Genomic DNA, 9,313 nt, shown 5'->3' on the forward strand with positions numbered 1-9,313 from the left:
CAGCAGGCATGCAGTGAATTTGCACGGCACAATTTTGACACATCTACTAGTTTTCTATTATGACAGACATGTTAACCTGTACCCAGAAAAGTAGCCAAAACGTTTGTTTTCATCAACTGTCTTACAGAGCTTAGTGGTTGCATAATTGTTATTATATCATCTGCATAGCATTTCATTTTACAGTCCTCTCCCTGAATTTTGATCCTAGTTGAATTTTGATCCAGAGGCAGGATGAGACTTACTTTCCTACTCAAAACTTGGAGAGAAGTTACAGTTCAGCAGAATTTCTGTCTAGCCACATAATTTTGAAATCTTTGAAAAAAATGCAGGCAGGTTTCTCAATATTCCCCTTTGTTTTCATAATTCGTTTGTTGCAGTAGTTATTTGAAAATATTGAAACCAGTTCAGTACAGAAGAGCACTGTGTAGTAAGAGGATTGAAAGATCTTAACTTCATCCTGTTAATAACATGCAATCTGAACAAGTTGTCTCTCCACTGAGCAAATTTCTTAGTGCCTTCATCTTTGTAAAAATAATATTCAATAACGAAGCAAGAGAGGAGAGATGTGAATGTATTCATTTCCTGTATTTATCCCAAACGTTCAATGAGTTACTCCACATTGCATGGTCTTTTAAGAATTATTTCTATTTGTATATACAGTATATCTATGCAGCCTGTCTGGAAGGTCAGCCCCTTCCATGGAAGTGAAAGAACCATGAGGAAATATAATCAATTCTGAAATCTATGTTAGACAGCTGGCATAATAGTACAATCTGAAACTCAGAGCCATGACACCACATTTTTCTGAATCCCACAAATTCTTGAATTTAATATTTGGCCTTTTATTATATCATACAATAATTCATTTACTTGTCTCTGTCAGTCATTTAATACCTTACTCTCAATAAAAACTAGAATCATTTGAAATAAAAAACTTAGTCTTGATAAAATATTAATTTTAACCACTGCAATTCTTGGTAACCAAGACAAATTTAATTTCTTCCATCAAGAAATATGTGTTTCCAAATTAATAATCTTTTTTTAAATGCTAAATATTTGACTTCGTGATAATGTTAAAGCCTCTTAGTCAATACACAAATTGCTTTTCATCCTCTGTCGAATTCCATATCAGCATCTGAGTTTTCTCTTTATTGATTTGATAGCCTGACACTGAACCATATTGTTGTATGTTTTATCAACACTGTTAAGGACACTCAAGGCTGAATGGTGGTTAGTACACTATCAGCAAATCTAAATTTAATGTTCTTGTACAACTAGCTGGGTTATAAGATCCTGTTTTTCTTGATGCATTTGAACTGCCAATAGGTCTAATACTATAAAAAAATAGATGAAGTCCTTGTCCTGTTCCCTTCAATGTAGTTCATTGCTGAGAACTAAGACCACTACAATTTTAGCTTTTTGTTCTTTATAAATAAATACAGTGTATCCATATAAAAAATTAGGGACATGGGCCAATTTTTTGAGAACAGGAAACAAGTCCATTCCAAATTGTCAAAAGCCTTTTCACCCTCAAGAAAAATCATGGCCAATTTTTGGCTTATTTCATCAGTAACATATATATAGCGGCAGGATAGCGTAGTGGCTAGAATGCCGCTTTTGGAGCAGGGGACAGGTTCAAATCCTGGCTGTACCTACCTTACCAGTAGGGTCCTAGGGCAAAGACCCCTAACGCTTTACCTTGTTTATTCGTTCAGTCGCTTCCGACTCTTCGTGACTTCATGGACCAGCCCACGCCAGAGCTTCCTGTCGGTTGTCAACTCCCTGTCAGCTCCCCCAGGGACGAGTCCGTCACCTCTAGAATATCATCTATCCATCTTGCCCTTGGTCAGCCCCTCTTCCTTTTGCCTTCCACTCTCCCTAGCATCAGCATCTTCTCCAGAGTGTCCTGTCTTCTCATTATGTGGCCAAAGTATTTCAGTTTTGCCTTTAATATCTTTCCCTCAAGTGAGCAGTCTGGCTTTATTTCCTGGAGGATGGACTGGTTTGATCTTCTTGCAGTCCAAGGCACTCTCAGAATTTTCCTCCAACACCACAGTTCAAAAGCATCTATCTTCCTTCTCTCAGCCTTCCTTATGGTCCAGCTCTCGCAGCCATATGTTACTACGGGGAACACCATTGCTTTAACTATGCGGACCTTTGTTGTCAGTGTGATGTCTCTGCTCTTAACTATTTTATCGAGATTTGTCATTGCTCTTCTCCCAAGGATTAAGCGTCTTCTGATTTCCTGACTGCAGTCAGCATCTGCAGTAATCTTCGCACCTAGAAATACAAAGTCTTTCACTGCTTCTACATTTTCTCCCTCTGTTTGCCAGTTATCAATCAAGCTGGTTGCCATAATCTTGGTTTTTTTGAGGTTTAGCTTCAAGCCAGCTTTTGCACTTTCTTCTTTCACCTTCCTTGTAAGGCTCCCCAGTTCCTCTTCGCTTTCAGCCATCAAAGTGGTATCATCTGCATATCTGAGATTGTTAATGTTTCTTCCAGCGATTTTAACTCCAGCCTTGGATTCCTCAAGCCCAGCATGTTGCATGATGTGTTCTGCATACAAGTTGAATAGGTAGGGTGAGAGTATACAGCCCTGCCGTACTCCTTTCCCAATCTTAAACCAGTCCGTTGTTCTGTGGTCTGTTCTTACTGTTGCTATTTGGTCGTTATACAGATTCTTCAGGAGGCATACAAGATGACTTGGTATCCCCATACCGCTAAGAGCTTGCCACAATTTGTTATGGTCCACACAGTCAAAGGCTTTAGAATAGTCAATAAAACAGAAATAGATGTTTTTCTGAAACTCCCTGGCTTTTTTCATTATCCAGCGGATATTGGCAATTTGGTCCCTAGTTCCTCTGCCTTTTCTAAACCCAGCTTGTACATCTGGCAATTCTCACTCCATGAATTGCTGAAGTCTACCTTGCAGGATCTTGAGCATTACCTTACTGGCATGTGAAATGAGTGCCACTGTTTGAGAGTTGAACATTCTTTAGTGTTTCCCTTTTTTGGTATGGGGATATAAGTTGATTTTTCCCAATCTGATGGCCATTCTTATGTTTTCCAAATTTGCTGGCATATAGCATGCATTACCTTGAGTGCATCATCTCGCAAGATTTTGAACAGTTCAGCTGGGATGCCGTCGTCTCCTGCTGCCTTGTTATTAGCAATGCTTCTTAAGGCCCACTCAACCTCACTCTTCAGGATGTTTGGCTCTAGCTCACTGACCACACCGTCAAAGCTATCCCCTATATTGTTATCCTTCCTATACAGGTCTTCCGTGTATTCTTGCCACCTTTTCTTGATCTCTTCTTCTTCTGTTACGTCTTACATTCCAGGTTCCAATGGTGTGTTGATCCTTAGAACATCGGATTTGCCGTTCACCACCAGCACCGTCGGCCGCTAGCCATCCTTTCAGCTTTGAGCTAGCTGCGTCATCACATCTGGGGCTAGTTGAACTCATCCTCTTTTCCTCCCCAGTAGCATTTTGACCATCTTCCGATGGTATACCGACATGGGGCTGCCCTTGAAGAGTATTCGGAAGCTTCAACTGGTGCCGAATGCAGCTGCACGGATAGTAAATAGTGTTGGTTCCTCGGCACATGTAACACCACTGCTACATGAGCTGCATTGGTTGCCAGTGTGCTTCCGGGTGCAATTCAAGGTGCTGGTTGTCACCTTTAATGCCCTTCATGGCTTGGGGCTGGGTTACCTAAGGGACCGCCTTCTCTCAGTTGTTTCTGCCTGTCCAATTCGATCTAGTAGGTTGGGTATGCTGCAGGTCCCGTCAGCCAGGGAGTGTCGGCTGGCGGGAACTAGAAGGTGTGCCTTCTCCTCCGTAGCACCTCCCCTCTGGAACATCCTCCCTCCAGAAATTAGGATGTCCCTGACCCTGTTGGCCTTTCGTAAGGCCGTAAAGACCTGGCTTTGTGCCCGGGCCTGGGGCCTCGAGTGTGTGGATGGTCCCGTCTCTTGGCTGTATTAATATCTATGCATTGCTCACTTGGCAGCCATATATATTTATTTTGTATTTATTTTATGTTTTAACTATTTTAATTATAATTGTTTTATGGTTTTATTGTTGTAAGCTGCCCAGAGTCACTTGTTGAGATGGGCGGCTATAGAAATCAAATAAATAAATAAATATCTCTGATTGTACTGATCCATTTAGTTTTCATGGCAAGAATACTGGGGTAGGTTGCCATTACCTTCCCCAGGGATTGCATTTAGTCTGACCTCTCTGTCATGACCTTTCCTTCTTGGGTGGCCCTTCACAGTTTAGCTCATGGTATCATTGAGGTGCTCAGGATCCAGCACCACGACAAGGTAATGATCCTTTGCTGAAGAACGCTTTACCTGCCTACCTCAAATATGAGAGTGACACGAACTAAAAGAGTCATGCCGGCTCGGACATCACCCAGATTAACAAGGTCCACGTCAGATGTTGGAGAACCAGGACAATCTGACAATAAGTGGACTACTGGAACAAACCATACATGGACAAGACAAGAGAACCTGGAATTGATGGAATGCTGCTACAACAGCAGACCTAATAAGAGGGGATATATGAAATGCATGAGGGAACTATGGATGGACCGAAGACTTGCATCCACTCTGAGAAACAGCTAGTTACCCAACACTTCAACATAGTGAAGAAGCTGCTCTCACAACTTGAGAAAGACCAACTGCACATTATATCCCAGACTCAAGAAGACCTGGAAGAAGAACTGGAGGTCCAGCCAACACCTGAAGCTGGAATGTCGCTGCCACCCCCTCCATTAGAGAGCATAGCAGCTGATATGAGGCAAAAGATCATGCATAAACTAGCTACAGTCAACTCTTGAGACCGATTACCAAGGCTCAGTGGAGAAGTACCATCAGATAGCATGCTAGAAGATGCCAATAGAGCTCTCGCGACAATCCCTACTACCACTATAACTCAAACCAATGAACTAGTTTACGCTACAGCTGCTGTAATCCTGGAAATGCTTGGCTACATGATCAAGGAGTACATACCCCCCTGGAAAATGAGGTTGGAGGCTAAGATCAAGGCAACTCGGAGAGAAGTCAGCTGGTGGAACTACAGAAGGGTGTGGAGATTAAGGATAAGACTCAGCTACTGAAAAAATACAAGGGCCTGACTCCATCTGAAGCCCTAGAGACCGCTAAACAAAGGCTCACAGCACTGGCTACCAGGCTAAGGAGATACACTAGAGAAGCAGAGGCCAAGAAGATAAATGCCCTGTTCGCCAAAGAACCATCCAAAGTGTACTCCCAACTGCAGTGCAACAACACAGTAACAGCAGAGCCACCAACAGCAGAAACTGAATAGTACTGGAAGAACATATGGGAGTAAGAGAAGGCACACAACACCAGTGCAAAGTGGCTGCAGGACCTGAAGCAGACCACAGAAATCTCCCAGAGCAGGAACCAGTCACCATCACAGTAGCAGATATCCAACAGCTGGTCAAGAACATGAGCTGGACAGCACCTGGCCCGGACATGATCCACACCTACTGGCCAAAGAAACTAACAGCAGTGCATGAATGCCTAGCATTACAGATGAACCAGCTGCTAGCAGCAGGCTCCCACCCAGACTGGCTAACACAAGGTAGGACAGTGCTGATCATGAAAGACCCCAACAAGGGAACAACAACATCCAACTACTGGCCAATAACCTGCCTCCCCACAACATGGAAAGTCCTATCAGGCATCATAGCTGCCAAGCCGCAGGACCATATGGGCCAGTACATGAGCACAGCTCAGAAGGGCATTGGCAACAACACCAGAGGCTCCAAACACCAGCTGCTCATAGATAGAGCAGTCGCCTGAGACTCAAGGTCTAGACAGACCAATCTGAGCACAGCCTGGATTTACTATAGGAAAGCCTATGACTCAATGCCACATACATGGATCTGTGAATGCCTGGTGCTATACAAAGTCAACAGGACACTCAGGACCTTCCTCAAGAACTCAATGGGACTGTGGAAGACAACACTGGAAATCAACTCAAGGTAGCTTGCACAAATGGCCATCAAGTGCGGCATATACCAAGGTGATACACTGTCCCCATTGCTGTTCTGCATGGGCTTGAACCCCCTCAGCCAGATTATCACAAGAAGTGGATACAGATACAAGTTCAAGAGTGGAACTATCAGCTACCTCCTCTACATGGATAACATCAAGCTGTATGCTAAGAGTGAACAAGACATCGACTCACTGACCCACTTGACACAGATCTACAGTGAGGACATTGGGATGTCATTCGGACTGGAGAAGTGTGGCCGGATGGTAGTAAAGAGAAGGAAGGTAGTTAAGACTGATGGGGTGGAATTACCAGCAGGCCACATAGCAGACATACAGACCAGCTACAAGTACTTTGGTATCCCACAGAGACATGGGAACCACAATGAGGAGGCAAGGAAGACAGCAACAACCAAGTACCACCAAAGGATAAGACAGGCCCTAAAGAGCCAGCTCAATGGGAAGAACAAGATCCACGCCATCAACACATATGCCCTGCCAGTCATCAGATACCCTGCCGGTATAGTGAACTGGCCAAAGGAGGACATGGAGGCTGCTGATGTGAAGACCCAGAAGCTCGTCACAATGTACGGAGGCTTCCACCCCAAGTCCAACACCCAGAGACTGTACAGCACGCAGAAAGAGGGAGGGCAGGGTCCGGTGAGTGTCCAAGCTACTGTCCTGGATGAGACCCAGAGCATCCAGGAGTACATCAGTAAGATGGCACCTAAAGATGAGCTGCTGAGAGTATGTCTGAGGCAGCAGCAGACATGGAAGGAAGATCAAGCACAGGAAGTGCCATGGCAAGACAAGACCCTGCATGGGATGTACCATCGACAGATAGTTGAGGTGGCTGACATTGGGAAATCCTACCAGTGGCTGGAAAAGGCTGGACTAAAAGACAGCACTGAGGCACTGATCATTGCAGCACAAGAACAGGCACTAAGCACCAGATCCATAGAAGCAGGGGTCTACCACACTAGACAGGACCCGAGGTGGAGACAGGCAGGTACTGGCCAATCAACTGGACATCGTGGTAATAGACAAGGACCAGAAGACAGTGGTGGTGCTAGATGTAGCAGTGCCAAGTGACAGCAACATCAGGAAGGAGTATGAGAAGCTGGAGAAGTACCAGGGCCTGAAGGAGGAACTAGAGGATGTGGAAAGTGAAGGCCAAAGTGGTCCCAGTGATGGTAGGGGCACTTGGGGCTGTGACTCCCAAGCTGGGAGAGTGGCTCCAACAGATTCCAGGAGCAATATCAGAGCTCTCTGTCCAGAAGAGTGCAGTGCTGGGAACAGCTAAAATCCTGCGCAGAACCCTCAAACTCCCAGGCCTCTGGTAGAGGACCCGAGGTTGAGGAAGACACATACGACCCATAGGGGTGAGAAGGGAATTTTTTTTTTCACATACATACGTACATTTAGTGTGTGTGTGTGTGTGTGTGTAATTTCTTATTTATTTCTTTGGTACAAAGTCTGCCTGATCAAGAAGATTAGAAAGCCAAGATTGCCATGAAGAGTCACAAGATCCATATTTAATAATGAGTCTATTTGTTTCAGGAAGAGACAAATCTTTTCCTTTAGGAATCAAGGGAATGAAATCTTTCATTTCTAAATGAATGTTTCTTTTCCAGGTATATATGATTAGAATCTCTGAAACTTTTTTCTAAGGAAAAAAGGTAACAGATCCCCAGATGGATGCCTTAAATGCATTCCAGGGACTTACTGTATTAATAGAGCCCTGTTTGTTTGTTTGTTTGTTTATAATTTCCTTCTTAATAGCTAGCTATGGCAAAGACTGTACTTGGGCACAATGTAGTCAGTGACCAAATAATGTCCATGGACAACCCTTTAATGTGGCAGTTACCCAAGTTTATGCTTCAACCACTGATGCAGAAGAGGAAGTTGATGAATTTTGGTTGAGTTCAATCTGAAATTGACAGAACATACAAGTATGATGAGCTGAACATGCAAGTTAGATGAGCTCCTTGTGGTTGGAGACTGGAATGCCAAAGTTGAAAATTATAAGAAGGAAAACATACTTGGACTATATGGCCTAGGAAACAAAGTAAGAGAACAACTTATTAGTTTCTCTGAATCCAATGATTTCTTCATTGCTAACACAGTCTTCAAACAACCAAAACAATGCCTATATGCTTGGACTTCACCACAGAGTACACAGAAATAACTGACTGTGAGATGTAAGAGCTCTATAACAGCAAAGATGAGGCTGGGGGCTGGCTACTGAACAGATCACAAATAGTTCATGTGCAAGTTTCAAGTTCAGCTAAAGTAGAAGAAGAAACCCATTTTCCACAATATGGTCTTGATTGAGCATATACCTGCCATTTTCAAGAACATCAGGAATTGTTTGAAGTCCTGAACCTCAATGAAAGGGAACCAGTGGAATGAAATCAAAAAAGTTAAGGCTGACTATGAGAGGAGACAACCAAAGACCAATAAATAGAAGAAAGCAAACTGGATGTCAAAACAAACAGTGGAAATTGCTAAGAAGAGAAGGCAAAGCCAAGAAAGACAAAGATCTTAAGAACTTAATGAATTTCAGACAGCTGTTAGGAGAAACAAACAGTATTAGAACATCTATAAATACATTGAAGATAGAAACAGATGGGAAAAAAGGGAAATCCAAAGATCTTCCAAAAGATCTCTAGACCCAGAAGATTCCAATTTCAAATTGATATACTAAAGGACACCAATGGACAGAAAGTCCTGATTCAAGAAAATCAAAGAAAGATAAAAAGAGTATTCAGTACTAAAATTCTGTACAGAAGCAATGTCAACATCCAAGATACCTTAGAATATATTCCCTATTTATAAGAGCTAGTACTAGAAGTTAGAACTGTGAACATTACCAGATTGGAAGGCTATTGGAATTGATGGAATATCTACAGAAATATGGCAAGCAAATAGTTCATAAACGTTCTAACCAAACTATGCCAGCAAATCTGTAGAATGAAACTATAAATGCAAATGATATGCAAGCTGTAATAATGAAAGGTTAAGAAGCACAGTAAAAAATGGAACTAAGATTAAATATAAAGAAGACCCAACTAATGACAACAGGTACAGCAACCAGCTTTAGAACGGGCATCTGCCTATCAATTGTAAAGGAACCAGTGGTCAATAAATAGGGCAGACCAGCACTTGGTAGGGCAGCAATGAAGGCCTTTGAAAAGAAGTTGAGATACCATCACATGACAAAAATCAGAAATGCACAGGCAAGTTTTCAGTGTTACGCTCTATGGAAGCGAAAGTTGTACCTTCA

At 42.9% G+C, this 9,313-nt stretch overlaps 1 protein-coding gene across 1 annotated transcript in view; it reads right to left on the bottom strand.

Annotated features, from left to right (window-relative positions):
* The window catches only part of ATF1 (activating transcription factor 1), a 364,083-nt gene that overhangs the window by 280,268 nt on the left and 74,502 nt on the right, over nucleotides 1–9,313 (bottom strand). The gene's annotated exons all lie outside the window — the stretch shown is intronic.

This window comes from Candoia aspera, chromosome 2, assembly GCF_035149785.1.
Source record: "Candoia aspera isolate rCanAsp1 chromosome 2, rCanAsp1.hap2, whole genome shotgun sequence".
In the NCBI taxonomy this organism is placed as follows: domain Eukaryota; kingdom Metazoa; phylum Chordata; class Lepidosauria; order Squamata; family Boidae; genus Candoia; species Candoia aspera.